This window comes from Kogia breviceps, chromosome 3, assembly GCF_026419965.1.
Source record: "Kogia breviceps isolate mKogBre1 chromosome 3, mKogBre1 haplotype 1, whole genome shotgun sequence".
Lineage (NCBI taxonomy): Eukaryota > Metazoa > Chordata > Mammalia > Artiodactyla > Physeteridae > Kogia > Kogia breviceps.
In genome coordinates, this window is record NC_081312.1 from 11439755 (window position 1) to 11454624 (window position 14870).

Sequence of the window (14870 nt, forward strand, 5' to 3'; positions counted from 1 at the left end):
CTCTGAGAAGCTGTTAGTTAAATCCTGTTCTCAGTGAAAGCCTGAGAGAATCAAGCTCCTCAAGCCTTTTGCAAACTCTAAGTGGAAAACCCTTTTGTTATGCATTGTCTCCACTTGGTAGATTTGATTCTGGAAAATGGGTCCCACTTGCATTTTTGTACCTGTTGGGTCACCAAACATAATGATGAATTGAACAATTGGGCTTCTTTATCTCCTGGTGTGCGGAGCAAGTGGCCAGTCTGAGCTGGCCCGTGCAGGCTGGCCTGGCAGTACCTCTGTGCCCCGCATGCCTGTCCTCCCGGGCCTGTTGCTCCTTTGCCTTGTTCCAGCCCCCGCAGGAGCTCTTCTCCCCACAGCCAGAGGGGTGCACCTTGTATAAAACAGCTCCTGGCTCTGCATCCCTTGGTCTGGGGATGGAGTTGGCTGCCTTCTCTCATGCTGGCTTCCCCAGGAGAAAGCAAGCTTTTCATGGTCAGTAGGGCATGCCGAGTGGCCGGGGAATTCACAGGGAAACCAGGAGGAACTTGCAGCCAGAGCTTTGAAAGTGGGTCTGAAGACTTTTGCAGCGTTGAAAAGGGACACTTGAACATTGCACCGCAGATACGCACACTTGTGGAAAATGTGCCCTAGACACTGAAGAAATGTGGAGAAGCCCATTTGACGTGTTCTCGAAGTCTGGTGCTGGTGTTAGCTGCCCGAGCTCCCCCTGCAGTCATATAAGACTTAGGAAATCCCCACTGATACCTTGCATCCTTTTTCCTGAGGTCTCTCTGTATTTGTGTCATCCTGTGTCTGCAGCTAAAGCATGAGGCTTGTCATCTGGTTGGTATGTTTTGCTTGGTAATTAGGAGGCTCTCGCAAAACAGTTCCAGCTGAGACTCGTGGCTGGGTCCTCAGGCTGGACTTGTGGATTGGCTTTCCCTCCCCATGGACCCTCTGTCTTTAAAAAGGGGGCTTCAGGGCAAGCCGTGATGTCAACCATTCTGGGGGAAATCCAGCACGGAGTGTTGATTTCTCTGAAGGGGTTATTGTGTTCAAAGTCTAGTTGCGTTCTTCTGGCCAAATGGGCTTCAAAGAGAGGAAGGGAAACATCTGGGTCATTCTAGAACCTCAGGAAACCCACTTTGTGTTTTCATCAGGGGTGCTTTAGATATTTTGTCACTTAAGCTTAGGAAGGAAAAGAAAACACCAAAAAGAATTTTTCTGTTTCTTCCCTCCTTTATTCCTTTCAGGGCAGCGTCCCCTGGTGGCCGCGTTTTTGTATGGGGTGCAAAACACTCCCACCCTCGAGAGAGTGGCCAGAGTCCTTTGCTGCTCTCGTGTTTGATGTGAATGCTGGTGCAGTTTTAGTGGCCGAGAAGAGGGTGTAGATGGACATTGTCATGTTTTTGACTTTCACAGTCCGGGGGTGCAGCGCTCCCATTTGGATGGGTTATGAATTGTCCGTGAGTTCCATAGTTAAGAAGTCCAGAGATGTTTGAAAATAGCTTGAGGCTCTGTGCCGAATGTTTGGGGCAGTGTCAGTGGCAGAGAGGATGACCTGAGTGGATCAGGATGAGTTGTTTGTTTAGTCGAACTTCAGTCAGGCCTTGTAAAAATCTTAGAGCAGGAAGGGGCGTGGGAGATCATCTCACCAGCCCCCCCCACCCTGACCCCCACCGCTCCCATGCCCCTGTTTTTTTTTTGGCCACACCGCCTGGCTTGCAGGATCTTAGTTCCCCAATCAGGAATCAAACCCGTGCCCCCTGCAATGGAAGCGCCGAGTCTTAACCACTGGACCGCCAGGGAAGTCCCCCTAGCCCCTTTGTTTTACAGATGGGGATATGGCATGAGATGGAGCAGCCTCCATACTTTTGTTCCTTTTGTTCAATTTCTAGAATGGGTCCAACCCGGACATCTTGAGACCTACATGGAAAGCAAGTGCTTTCTCCTTGGGCATCTCCGACAGTTGGGCGGACCCCCTCATTATCTTCACGGGGTCCAGCTGCTGCCGTTTTGTCTTGGAGACACTTCCTTGCAAGGCTGAGCTGTGGCCTTAGCAGGTGTAATGTCTGCTCTCTGAGGGGCATCACCCGCTGCAGGCATCCATGGGCCTTTGGAGCAGGTCCCGCTGGGACACCTTAGCAGGCGTGAGGGCCAACCTTTCGGACCCTGGTGCACTTCGATGGGACGGGCTTTCTGGCTCCTTTGACAGATGGGCCTTGACTCAGCTTGTTTTTCGTGGCACTGTTTGTTCCCGCCCCTCTCCTGCGTGTCTTCCCTTCTCCACGGGGATGGCTCTGGTGTTCTCTTACCCTCCTACCTGCCTTTCCCGTCTCCTCACACTGGAGCACCCTCGCAGCTCTCTCACACGTCCCTTTGTGCCTTTTCGAGAAGTCCAGAAGGAACTTCAGGCAGGGAGCAGAGAAGTAAAGCTGTTAGTTGGAAATGTCTGGTAATTTATTTTTTTTTGGCTGTGTTGGGTCTTCGTTGCTGTGCATGGGCTTTCTCAAGTTGCAGCCATCGGGGGCTACTCTTGGTTGCTGTGCACAGGCTTCTCATTGCGGCGGCTTTCTCTTGTTGTGGAGCTGGGGCTTTAGGCCCACGGGCTTCAGTAGTTGTGGCACGTGAGCTCAGCAGTTGTGGCGCATGGGCTTAGTTACTCCGTAGCATACTGGATCTTCCCGGACCAGGGCTCGAACCTGTGTCCCCTGCATTGGCAGGCGGGTTCTTAACTGGTGCACCCCCAGGGAAGTGCTTGTTGGGTGATTTTTTAATTTAATTTAATTTTTTTTTTGTGGTACATGGGCCTCTCACTGTTGTGGCCTCTCCCGTTGCGGAGCACAGGCTCTGGACGCGCAGGCTCAGTGGCCATGGTTCACGGACCCAGCCGCTCCGCGGCGTGTGGGATCTTCCCGGACCGGGGCACAAACCCACGTCCCCTGCAACGGCAGGCGGACTCTCAACCACTGCGCCACCAGGGAAGCCCTTAATTTTTAATTTTCTTAGCTCTCCACAGTGCCCTGTGTGGAAAGGCTGGCTGACCTGGTTCCCTTTGTCCGTGTTTTCTGTGTCAGCCCTCCAACGCCTCCCCCCCCCTCCCCCCCACTCCTCTTTCCTGCGGCTGAACTTGTGTTGCAGGAGGTGGTGGAAAGGCACAGGACATCACGAAGCATTTTGGTGTAGAACGTGAGTGAACCTCTGTCTGTCTTTACTGTCGTGTTACCTGACTTTTTAATGCTGGAACCTCGTCTCACATCATCCTTCCTGGAACCTCATCTCACATCATTCTCCCTGTAGTTCAGAGTGGCAGAATGGGGAAACTGAGGCTTGGGGCATATGCGGGACTTGCATCTGGAGTTGAGGGCTTCCCTGAGCCCAGACCCCAGGTCTCTACATCTGAGGATGTGGCTGCCTTGTTTATTAAGAAGTTCTTTGCACAGCTTAGGCCTGGGCTCTTGGAGGCTCCAGAAGGAGGGAGCTGGGAGTTTGGTGTTAACAGTACCCTGGCCTCCAGGGTACCCCCAGGCCATCCCTTTCCCTCAGGGCCCCTCAGGGCCTACATTCCTGTCTTTATTTTTATTTTTTTTTTACTGCGCGCCATGTGGGATATTAGTTCCCCGACCAGGGATCGAACCCGCACCTCCTGCAGTGGAAGTGCAGAGTCTTAACCATTGGACTGCCAGGGAAGTCCCCATTCCTTTCTTTAAATGAAGGAATCCAGAAGGTTCGTTTTTGCTGGGAAGGTTTAACATTCTGTGCTGGGATTCTTTTGGGAGATTCATAGTGGGGAGGAAGGAGAATCTTTTCCTAGATTAAGTGCTGCTGGTCTGTGAGTGGGTATTTTTCTGTTTGTCTTAGTGTCTGGATCTGGCACCGTTTTGGGGGCGTGGAGGTAGGAAGAGGTGCTGACTTAGGTTTTCTTTGCAGCTGTGCACCGGGACTGTCCATACCCAGCCTTGCAAGTAAACACTTTCCAACAGCCTCCGAGGGAGCAAACTGGGCTTTGCACAGGAGAAAACGGCCATCTGGGCGCTACTGTGTGTTGATGAGCCTGCCTGGGTCCCAGGCCTGGGTCTACAACAGGCCACCCATGTGACCCTGGGCATGTGCCTCAGTGTCCTCATCTTTAAAGTGAGGATAATGACAGTATTAGCTCAGGGTTATGAGCCTTAAAAATGTCCGTATGCAGATGCATACTGTGCCTGGAGCTCTGTGAACCGTGGTTGCTGTCCTTGGTGAGGGGGGAGTGGGCTTCTGCTCACGAATGCCTTTTTATTCCCAGATCTTTGGCATTTGCAGATCGAGTGTCCCCGGCCTGGGCAGTTTTTGAGTGACCCTGAAGTCCGGGAGGGATGCTAATTGCTCCTCCTGCCTGGGTGTGAGGTGTGTGTGGGGCCGGCGGGCACGGCTATAAGGAGGGGCTACCCTGCCTGGTGCCTCCCAGCGTCTCCCTTCACACCTGGCCTGTGGGACTTTTACAGCCCCTTGGGGGGCGGGGCTGCTGTCCTCACCTATTTTATGGATGGGGAGCCTGAGAAAATTACGTTAATGCCAGATAATACTTTCAGTTTTTTTTTTTTTTTTTTTTTTTTTTTTTTTGCGGTACGCGGGCCTCTCACTGTTGTGGCCTCTCCCGTTGCGGAGCACAGGCTCCGGACGCGCAGGCTCAGCGGCCATGGCTCACGGGCTTAGTTGCTCCGCGGCATGTGGGATCTTCCCGGACCAGGGCACGAACCCGCGTCTCCTGCATCGGCAGGCGGATTCTCAACCACTGCGCCACCAGGGAAGCCCTACTTTCAGTTTTTTGAGTTCTGAGATTCAAGAGGAGTTTGTGCTGGGTTTCCTGAAAATTCCAGGAGTCTCCATGAGCAGTCATGATGCTGTGTTATTCACTAACATTTATTGTTTTATCTTTTTGAATATTAAATACATGCATATGTTAAAATAAAACCCAGAGGATTCAAAATACACAATGAAAAGGACTCAAAATACACAATGAAAAGTCAGTCCGTTTCCTTCTTGTTCTTGAGTTCCGGTCACTCAGGGACATGTGCTGTTGGCAGTCTCTTTCTCTGGAGGTGTTTTTCTTTTCCTTTTTAACTTTTTTTTTTTTTAATTGAATGAAAGATTCTTGAAACTCTGTAGTGCTTTACAGCTTTCACAAGTTTCACACATATGATTTTATAGAATCCCATAATAACCCTTTAAAAAAAATTCCCCTACTCCTATATTGCCCCTCCCCCCTCTCTCGAGGTGTTTTGTGCGAAACACAGGGTGCATGTGTGTGGGTCTCTTCTGCCCATATCGTTCTGCCCTCGGCTCCTTTCACGGAACACCGTGTCTTAGAGAAATGGAACATCACTGCTTCATTGGAGACAGTTCTGTATCACTTGCCTCGTTTCTTTAACCGCTCTGGGGTCCAGATCTTAGAACAGTGGACCGTATTTCTTGCCCTGTGGTTGGCTTCTGCCTGTGTAGACAGTGGGGCAGGGAGTGCTCTGCCCCATTGCCTGGGTGCTCATTGCTAGATGAGTGAGCCCTGGGTCAAAGGGCATAGGCATTTTACTTTCTCGTGGCAGTTCTGAGACCACTCACCAGGACAGGGCACCGCTCACAGATGACAGCGCATATGGGAGGGCCTGTCACGCACACCCTCCCCAGCACAGCTCGTGGACAGATATTTCTGATCTTGGCCACACACATGGGTGAACAATGGACTTTTGGTTTGCATTTCTCTTATGACGGTGAGATTGAGTTCATGTAGGCAGCGCTGGCTGTGCTTGGGCAGGCGTGGGGCAGAGCTGGGCCCACTTGTGCTCAGGCTGGGGCCTCCCATCCTCACCCCTGGGCCCTCCTGCCTCCACGGGTTATTTCTCCCTCGTGATTTAGCAGGTTTGGGGCATTCAGTAAATGCTTAGTGAAGTGCCGCATGAGTGCAGTTCCTGAACAGTTGGATGTAAATAGGGTTTCTGTTCCTACTTGTATTTTGAATTCAGCTGCTAAGCTAGTTTTTTGAGGGAATGTTCTGGTACCTCCTTTATAGAAAGCAAGATTCATTTAGAAAGCAAATCATCATTCAGGAACTGAGCACCTACTCCCTCCCTGGCAAAGCCGAGGTCTTAAACCCCTTCCCTCTTGGTGCATGAATCGGGCCCATCCGGACCTTTCCCCCTCCGCTGGCCCTCGGGGCCCGGCCTGGGTGTGTGGCCTGCTTAGGGAAGAGTGCCGTGCTCCCCAGGGAAGCCCAGGCAGGGTGCGGTGGCTTGTCCAAGGCGACACAGTGGGATGTGGTAGGGGTCGGGGGAGGGGGCCCTCGCCCCACTCCAAGACCAGCGCGCGCCCTCCCCACTGCCTGCTGAAGCCGCTTTTCAAGCAGCGCTTCCTCTGGAGCTGTGAATGAGGCCGTCCCCATTGGGCTGTTTGAATTCTGCCTGCTGCTTTGTCTTGCCTGCTCCCAGCTGCCCTCAGAAAGCAGCTGCCCTTGTGGCCTGTGCCTCCCCAGCTGGGCCTCATGGGCAGGATTGTGTCGGGCTGACGGCTCCTGGGGGTGCCCCATTTTTAGGGCTCAGGGGCGTGGATCTGTCACTGGCTGGGCGGATTGGAGAATCATTCCGTGAAGGATCCCCGGACTCCTGCCCCCTTCCCTCCCAGGCCCGTGGGTGCGGGGTGCCCACCCTGTTAACTGCCCTTGGTGTTCTCAGCAGCCCTGCCGTCAGAGCCTGCTGGGTAGACTCTGCTAAGCCGTCAGCTGCCCTGGAGGGAGAAGCAGGACACACAGGCCAGAGTCCCTCCCAAAGATAGCTTCTGGGAGATGCCTTTTTCCTTTCCCTTTGCTCAGGATCCTAAACCCTTAGTGCCCCCTGGCTGCCCTTGTTCTTTCTCTCTGCTCATTGTCTGTCTCTCCTTTGGAAAGTTGGTTCCATAAAGGTCGAGACTGGGACAGTTCTGTTCCCTGCTGAAGCCCCAGTGCTTGTACCAGGGCACACAGTAGGGGCTCAAGAGAGCATCTGTTAGTGGATGAAGGAACTGACTGGCGGGTTTTGGAAGCCTTTTCTGTGTCCCTGTGGCTCAGTCAAAGCTACCTGGGACTCTGGAGTGCTCTGGGCCAGGAAGGAAGACCCAGGGTGAAGGTGGCAGGTCCCAGGTCAGGGAGGAGACCGTTGGCTTCGTTCCTCCATTCCTTCATTCGCTCAGCAAGTCCCGAGCATTCACCCTGGCTTGCCTTGTGCTGGTGCTGGTCCCTGCTCCCCTGCGTCTGGTAAGGAGATGAAGGGAAACCAGCACACAGATACATTTAAAACGCTGCAAGGTAGAACTAGAGCCAGGAAGCCTGCAGATGGGAAAGCCACGACGGGAGCAGCTGCAGCCACTTCAGCACTGTGTGGTTAGAGAAGGCCTCTCTGAGGAGGTGACGTTTAATGAGGGGCGACTGCCTGTTCCTCTAGGAGCTGAAGAGCTACAGGGCGGGTGGGGTCTGCTGCCGGAGGTCACACACCCTGGCCGGCCTCTGCCGTGGCCCTGGGTTCCCTGAGGACCGAGGGCAACCATCTAGGGAAGAGCAGGCCGGTTTCCACATTAGACAGGCGGTGGTCAAAGGAGGCAGCAGGGTGTCCTGCAGTAGCGTTGTTCCCTGACAGTGTGAAAGGGGACCAGGGGGGTGGCCCTGGAACCTTCCTCCACCTGAGGCTGCAGCTGTACTCTGGGGGCCAGACAGGAAGACAGATGCTCCCCTCTGACCTCGTTCAGTCCAGCCTTTGTGTACAGGAATGAGCAGTTCTGGGCTTTGGGGGGCTGGGGTGGGGATGGGTGGGGGACCCTATGGCCTTGGTAGGCCCTAGGCCAGCTGACCTTTTGTAAAGCTCAGGTTAGGCCTCAGGTGCCCAGGGAGTGGGGGGAAGGATGCCTGCTCTCTTTTACACTCATTTACCTTCCTCCAGGCCAGTGTTTGATGAACTCGCCCAACAAAAGAAGCACTGGGGGCACCAGTGAAAAACGTATCCTTGAGTCCACCCCCCTCCCCCTTAAAATTCTCCAGGGAAAGGGTCTGGGAGCCTCCTCTCAACAAGTACCCTGCTGATTCTTCTGGGAAATGGACACTGTCATTTCCCAAACAGTGTTTGTTACTAGGCCTCACCCCCGAACCATCAGGCACGTTTGACGCTGAGTTAAGCAGGCTAAAGCAGCTTCTTTACTGTGGGGCTTCTCAGGGCCAGGGGCTTTCCAGGAGGGCATCTGGGATGTAAAGGTTCCCAGGCTGGTCTGTTCCCGGAGTCCCTGTGCGGGACTCGTGTTCCCTGGAGCCCGCCCTGGGAAACTCTGGTGAGGCACTCACCATCTGCTGCCTCGTTTGAGCCTCATAGCACGGGAGGCGGGCAAGGCAGGGGCACCAGGCTGCCCACCCAGCTTCCCTGCCTGCTGGTTGCTGCCTTTGGGGCAGTCCTGTTTCCCCTTTTAAAAATGTCTCGCCTCTGGCTGCTGGTTTGCACTGAAGTTACTTAGAGGTGGATCCCGAGGCTGGGGATCCAGCTAGTTTTTGCACCGGAGACATTGCCGGGGACCAGCTCAGCCAGGTGCACGCTGATTATCGGGCCAGGGCCGGGAGCAGAGGCCAGAGCACAGCCTGCGGTGCCTTACTCTGCAGTTTAGTCTGCAAACCCATGGGCTCCTCATCCAGCTTCGGCCTGCTCGGGTCTTAGAGCCTCTGAGCCATGAAACCAGAACCGGGGGCTTGTCCAGGAGGCCCTCCATGCTTCAGAAGGGCTGTGTTGAAGTTCCCGCCTGTTCCCTCCTGGATCAGTGGCTCATACCAGATTTCAGAGCACAGGGAGAACTTAGCACGGGCTGGGCACCGTCGTAGGTCGGGAATCTACTCTCCAAGACGGCACATCCCCGTTTGCTAGATGAGAGCACCGAGGCTTGCGGGGAGGCCAGGTGAGCTGCCTCCTCACCCAGCTGTGAGTAGCAGAGCCTGGATTCACCCCCGGGGCTCACTGGCTCTTGGAGCCCCTGCTGCTTCTACCCTGCCAGGTGGCTTTTATCTCCATCTTGAATGTGACATCTTGGCACCATTGGACTGATACCCAGTTTCAGAAGAAAATCTGAAAGGCATTCTTTTCTGAGCATCCTCTGCGTGCAGTTATGGGGCCCGGAGGGGTGGTGGGTGGTGAGATGTCTGTGAACTCAGGGCACAGGACTTGCCTGATTGACGGTAGACGTGACTGACAAGCCATTCCGCCTCCCCAAGCCTCTGCTCCTCCATCTGTAAAGTGGGCATAGTGCACCCACCTCTGGGGCTGCTGAGCACGGCAGGTGCTTCGGATGTGACAGGACTCCCCCTCCCCGTGGGCCACCTCCCACGCCCTCCTACCCGGCCAGGCCAGGGTCTGGGGCCTTTGACACGTCTCTGATGGGAGCCCCCAGCCCAGGGCAGGCAGAGAGCCTCCCTGCCCGGCTCCCCTACCCTTTTCTGGTGTGGGGGACCTCCAGCGCCAGTGCCCAGGACATGCCCCCAGCCTCTCAGCCCACTGCTTCCTGGGAGGGGCTGTGCGTGGTAGGTGGCTGCAGAGCGGAGGCCCCTGTGGCAGTTTTGCTTTCATTTCTGCCTCACACCCTTTATCCATCCAACAGTCGAGGGCTGGGGTGTGGAACCCTCTGGAGCCCTCCCTGGGGCCCTCGTCCCAGTGCAGGTTGCTAGGCAGCCCCCTTCCCTGGTGGATGAGTTTGGATGCCGTGGACCCGTGCAGCAGCGAGCACGCCGGGGGCAGCCTGGGGCCGCAGAAGCCTCTTCCTCGCAGTGCATTGGGCTGGGCCCCGTGGAGGGGAGGGTGGTAGCAGGGGGCTGCAGGTTGTGTGTTGCTCTCTTTCTGTTCTCTAGGGGGGATGGGGGGGGTCCCTTGGAGAGGAGAGAAGGGGGCACGTGGGGGGGCGGTATTTGTGAGTCCCCAGGGGCTGTTGTGCCGTTTCGCGTCCTCCCGGGATCCTGGGCGTCTTCCGAGGAATGTTCAGTGCTGTGGGCCTCTTGGTTTCTCTCTGGATGGGGTTTCCTCTTTGTTCCCCAGCCCGTGTTTCCGAGGCCCAGAAGGAAGATGCAGAGGTAGCCCCAAGTTGCAGAGCTAGTAGGTGGGGCAGCTTGGATTTGTATCTGGCCAAATTGGAATTTGCTGACACTAAAGCTTATATTCTTTAAGATTTTATTCTAAAAGTCCTAACATTCACTGTGGGATCCTTGAAAAGCAAAGGAATTCTGGCCATTCTGTCAGAGATCTGGTCCCGCCTCCCCGTGGGCAGGTCTGGGCAGGGGCTCCAGGGTCCTGTCGGGAAGGAGTTCTGCTTCTCGCGGAATCAGCCCCCAAGTCCCCCCGCCTGCACTTTGCACCGGGCGCGGCAAGTCGTGGCCTGTGCCTAAGGAGGTTTGGTTGCTCAGAGCCCCGCTGCCTGAGCCTCTGGGCCTCAGTGCCCCTGCTGGTGAGGGATGTGGGGGAGCTGCTGTGGCTGCCGTGGCATGGAGGGGGCAGTGGGGTCCGTGGCTTGAGGCCGTGGATGTCGTGGCATCATTTCCAGTGTTAACGAGAACAGCTGAGCCCGGAGCATAGCAGTAGCTCCCGGTTCTGGAGCTCCGGCCGCGGGCCTGAGCCTGTGCTTTACGGCTCTCAGTCCACACGCAGAAACAGGCTCCGAGAGGGTAGGGGGCCTTCCCCGGGTTTCAGAGCTGGGCACTCCTGGGGGTGCGACTTGAACAGCATTTTCTGTGAATCTAAAGCTCCGACCCTTGACCATTAAGAGTTTTTTTTCTCTGTAAACGGAGGCAGAGGATGAGAGGATGGCTTTCCTTTTGTCTGAGCTCTTTTCTAATGACCTGACCTCGGTGCCCTTTAGTTTTTAACTTTTCTCCTATTCATTTTCAATTTCCATTGGATGTATGGCCTGCCTGGAGTCAGGAAATTTAGGTGCTGGCTCCGTTGGTGTCCACTCAGGCTGGGTATCAGCTGAGTCACCTTTCAGCAGCGTTGCCATCCGTCCCGTGGATGCGAGTTTGGGCCGCCTGGGTTGCCACGTGCTCTGCCCAGAGAGCATCACTCAGACTCCCAGGACCCCGCCATTCCCGCCTCACACGCTCCTTCCTTGGAATCCTCCGAGCCTATGTGGAGGAGGCCCCGTGGCCTACTCTCCTGTTTAAATTGCCATGCGTGTCCCTTTTTGGGGTCACCTTGGGGGAACCTTGGTGCTTTTTCTACTGAAGGTAGAGGGTTTTGGAAGCACTTTGGAAAGACCCCCAAAACCTGGAAGGCTCTTGGGAACATTCTCATTGGAGCCATTCCTCGGCTTCAGAAGTGGGGGGATGCTTGTGAAAGAGCTTCGAGATCAGGAGCAGGAACTTGGAGGCAGGGGTGCTGCTTGCTGGGTTCTGTCTGTGTGACTTTGGGCCAAGCCACCTAAGCTGTCCGAGGCTTTCGTTTCTATACCTGAGATGGGAATTTTCTACCAACCTGCAGCAGAATGGATCTGCAGATTGGGTGAGCTGAGGCAGCTTGAGTCTTTTTTAGCACAGAGCCTGGTTCTTGGTGGGCAGATGGTCACTCTGTTATTCAGAGTCGGCCATTAAAGGGTGATGGAGCTGTTGACCAGGAGCTTACGTTTGAGCAGCCCTCACATCTGGGAAGAAGATCGGCAAGCGGAGTTTCAGAAGCCCCTTAGGTAGGGCTGTGCTGGATTCCTTGTGATGTCCCAGGGACAGTGTGTATCTTGGTCAGTGGTGGGATGTGAAGGCTGACCCGGCCTCTTACTGGATGCGTGACCCGGGTGTGTCTTGGCCCCTCTCTGGACCTTAATTTCCTCCTCGATAAGAGTCAGCCGCGTGTGTGCGCACAGGCGGGGCTCAGCACACCACCTTGCTCCTTTCTTGTTCAGGCCAGAGGCCGTCTCTGACAGCAGTAGGGGAGGGCTGCCCTTCACTCCCGCAACCTGCAGTCACGCCCTCTGTGTCGACGGGTGACGGAGAGTAAACGTCCCCTGCTGGTGAGATGCGGAGGTCCGCCATCTGAGAGGAGGAATTTCCCATAAACCTCGGAGCCAGAAGGGGTCCTTGCAGGTGAGGATTTGCAGCTCAGAGCGTCCAGCCCTGATGGTTCGTGCACACAGGGAATCAGCCCAATGTGCCGGGCCTGAGCCCCGGAGCCCAAAGATGCTCCTCCTTTGGCTTCCGGGGAACCGCAGGTCGGATGTGAGGCCAGGGGCTATTCTTCTCTGTTCCGTTCTGAGCCATCGTTGGCAGTCCCCGCCTTGTCCAGGATGAGTTCTTCTGGTTCACGGGCCCCGGCAGTTGGGGGTAGGACCCCCAGCCTGGTGGTCTTTCCTGCCTTTCCTCCAACTTTGCCAGGAATGCCGAAGGGGCAGGCTCTTTGGATTGGGATGCTCCCCTGGGAAGGGCGGGCGAGTGGGCGGGTAACTGTTTGGGACCTGGACAGTTCTGGGGTGGGGGGAATGGGCACTCCCCCGGGAGTGAGACCTGAGGACTGGCCAGGTGCCTGCAAGTCTGTCTTCACTGCTGGAGGACACAGTGGGGCAGCCGGGGCAGCTGTGTCCTCCAGGCTTCTCTCTCTCGATCAACCAACAGACGTGGAGAGTTGCTGGCGTGAAGTTAATGGTCTCAGCAGAAGAGCGACTGTCTGACTGATTTCTACAAGTGGCAGCAGTGTCTTGGTTTCAGTAGAAGCCTCAGTGCCAACTGGGTTCAGTAATAAAGGGGCTCCTGTAAGTGGTAACTCCATGCAGAGGCCTGGCTTCAGGTATAGGTGGATTCAGGGGCTCTCATGGTGTCCTCGGGACCCAGTCTCTCTGGGTCCCTGGCCTCCCTCATGTGGCTTCATTCTCAGGCCCATGTGATACAAGGTGAGTCCTCACAACTGACCTTTATGCTGAGTGCCGAGTTCCTTGTGTGTCATCTCCTTTGATCTGCGTTACACCCCATGAGGGTGTGGACTTTTAGTACCCCTGTTTCCTAACAGAAGGAGTGAAGGCACAGGGAGGTTAAATAACTAGCCCAGGGTCACAGCTAGTCGATGGCAGGACTAGGATGCAGACCCGGGCTGGTGGCTTCGGGGCCTCCCTCCACCTGGGACGTAGGTCAGCCTGGGCCACATAGCTGCGCCTCAGCCAGGTGCTGGGGCTGGGGAGCGCCCCGTTCCCTGCCACGTGATCTGCATGTGGGCCGGGCGGACCCTACGCGGGAGGCTGGGACTTCCCTGAAGACAATGGGATTAGCCGCTGGGCAGCCAGGGGAGGTGGGAGACTCCCTGGTTCTGGGCTCTGGGGCCAGGGCGCTGTTCCCAGTGGGGGAGTGATGGCCATCTCCACAAGTGAGAGCCTGAGGCTGGGCCCCTGGCTTTCTCTTTCCCCTCAAACAAACCCGAGCTGGTCTGACGCAGGCAGATTCTGAGGGCCCTGGGCCCAGTGGTCACACGGGGGCATCCTGGAGGAAGGGCTTATGTAACCCTGCCTTGAGGGATGGGATCTGGGGCCTTGGGCAGAGGCTGCCTGGAGTCCAGGGTGAAAGCCAATGTCTTCCCGGCCCTGCTGTTTGGAACTGTGGGGTTTTGACACCGAGTGTTTGCGGTGAAACAGTCTTGTGTTACGTAAACACGCCGTCGCCCTGTTGCCGTCTGGCCCTGCCCCATGCATGCCGGGGAATGTTTAGGTGCCTTTCCTCCGGGAGCCTGCGGATTCGCAGCTGTGAACTTCGGCTTGGGGGCTCAGTCCTCCTGCAGAGGGGAGCATTAGCGCGGGACGTGGGCTCTCCTGCCTGCTCTTCCGCGTCCGCGCAGGACTGCTGGGAGTAGTTCCTCCTGGAAGGGGAAGAAGTGACTGGTGGCCACACACCCAGGCCCTGCACACCTCAGGGCCCCAGTCCTGAGGGCCCCTCGCGAAGGGGCAGGGCTGGAGGCCGGGAGAAGGCTCAGGGTGGTGGGGCCTGGTGAGGGGTTTTGGTCCCTGATGGTTCCTTTCTGGAACCAGTGGGGGAGCAAGGACCCCTTGAGAAGCTGGTGGCTGCCCTGCCCAGTGCCCTTGCCCTGCCCGCCAGATGTCTCTACTTGGGTGTTCCCGAATTCTCATTGGCCAGCGCTTCTTCTTAGTGGCGTGGCCTTTGGTGGCAGGTAGATAGAGGTAGTGGTGGCGGGAAAACAGTGGAAGGGAAAGCTGTCCCGGGCCCTCCCCTTTGCTGTGGCCACCGTGGACTGCAGGCCTGGCCTGACATCTCTCAGCCCCCTGGTAGCTTTCTGGGGCTGTATGATGAAGCAGCCGGGTCCGGAAGCTCACGTCTGCCTCGTTCATTCTCACTGTTGATCTGTGTGGCCTTCATCAGAGTCCCTATTTGAGGGCCCCCAACTCAGAGGTCCTGGGGAGCGAATACTTCTGGTTTAGCTGGTCGGACTGCCGTTTGGGCCCAAGTTGTCAGCTCATCAGGTCTGTTATGTGAGGCTGCGAGGAGGGGTCATTTCAGTTTATCAGCTGATGAAAAACAGCACTTGAAAACAGAAACCAAGCTGGAGAAGGTCAGTGACTTGTCTGCACAAAATTCCATAGTTTCTTGTGGGCAGGTTTACATCTGACTGGTGAATAGCACTAAAAAACTTTGGTTAAAAAAGAATACATGATCAAAATTTAAACCACACACCTAAGAGCGTGCAGTGAAAAGACGGTCTCCTTTACACTTCACCCCAGGCCCTGGAGGCCGCCTTGTTACCACGTTCTCGCCTGTTCTCTCAGACACGTGTTGTATCTGTGTAAGCCCTTGTGTATGCACACACACACACACACACACACATGCACAGCCCCCTTTTTTGTTTCTGAAACAGTGATGGCCATTATCCATGCTCTCATACAATTACCCT

At 55.7% G+C, this 14870-nt stretch overlaps 1 protein-coding gene across 4 annotated transcripts in view; it reads left to right on the forward strand.

Annotated features, from left to right (window-relative positions):
* ITPK1 (inositol-tetrakisphosphate 1-kinase) overlaps positions 1–14870 on the forward strand; it is a 164152-nt gene that overhangs the window by 1686 nt on the left and 147596 nt on the right. The gene's annotated exons all lie outside the window — the stretch shown is intronic.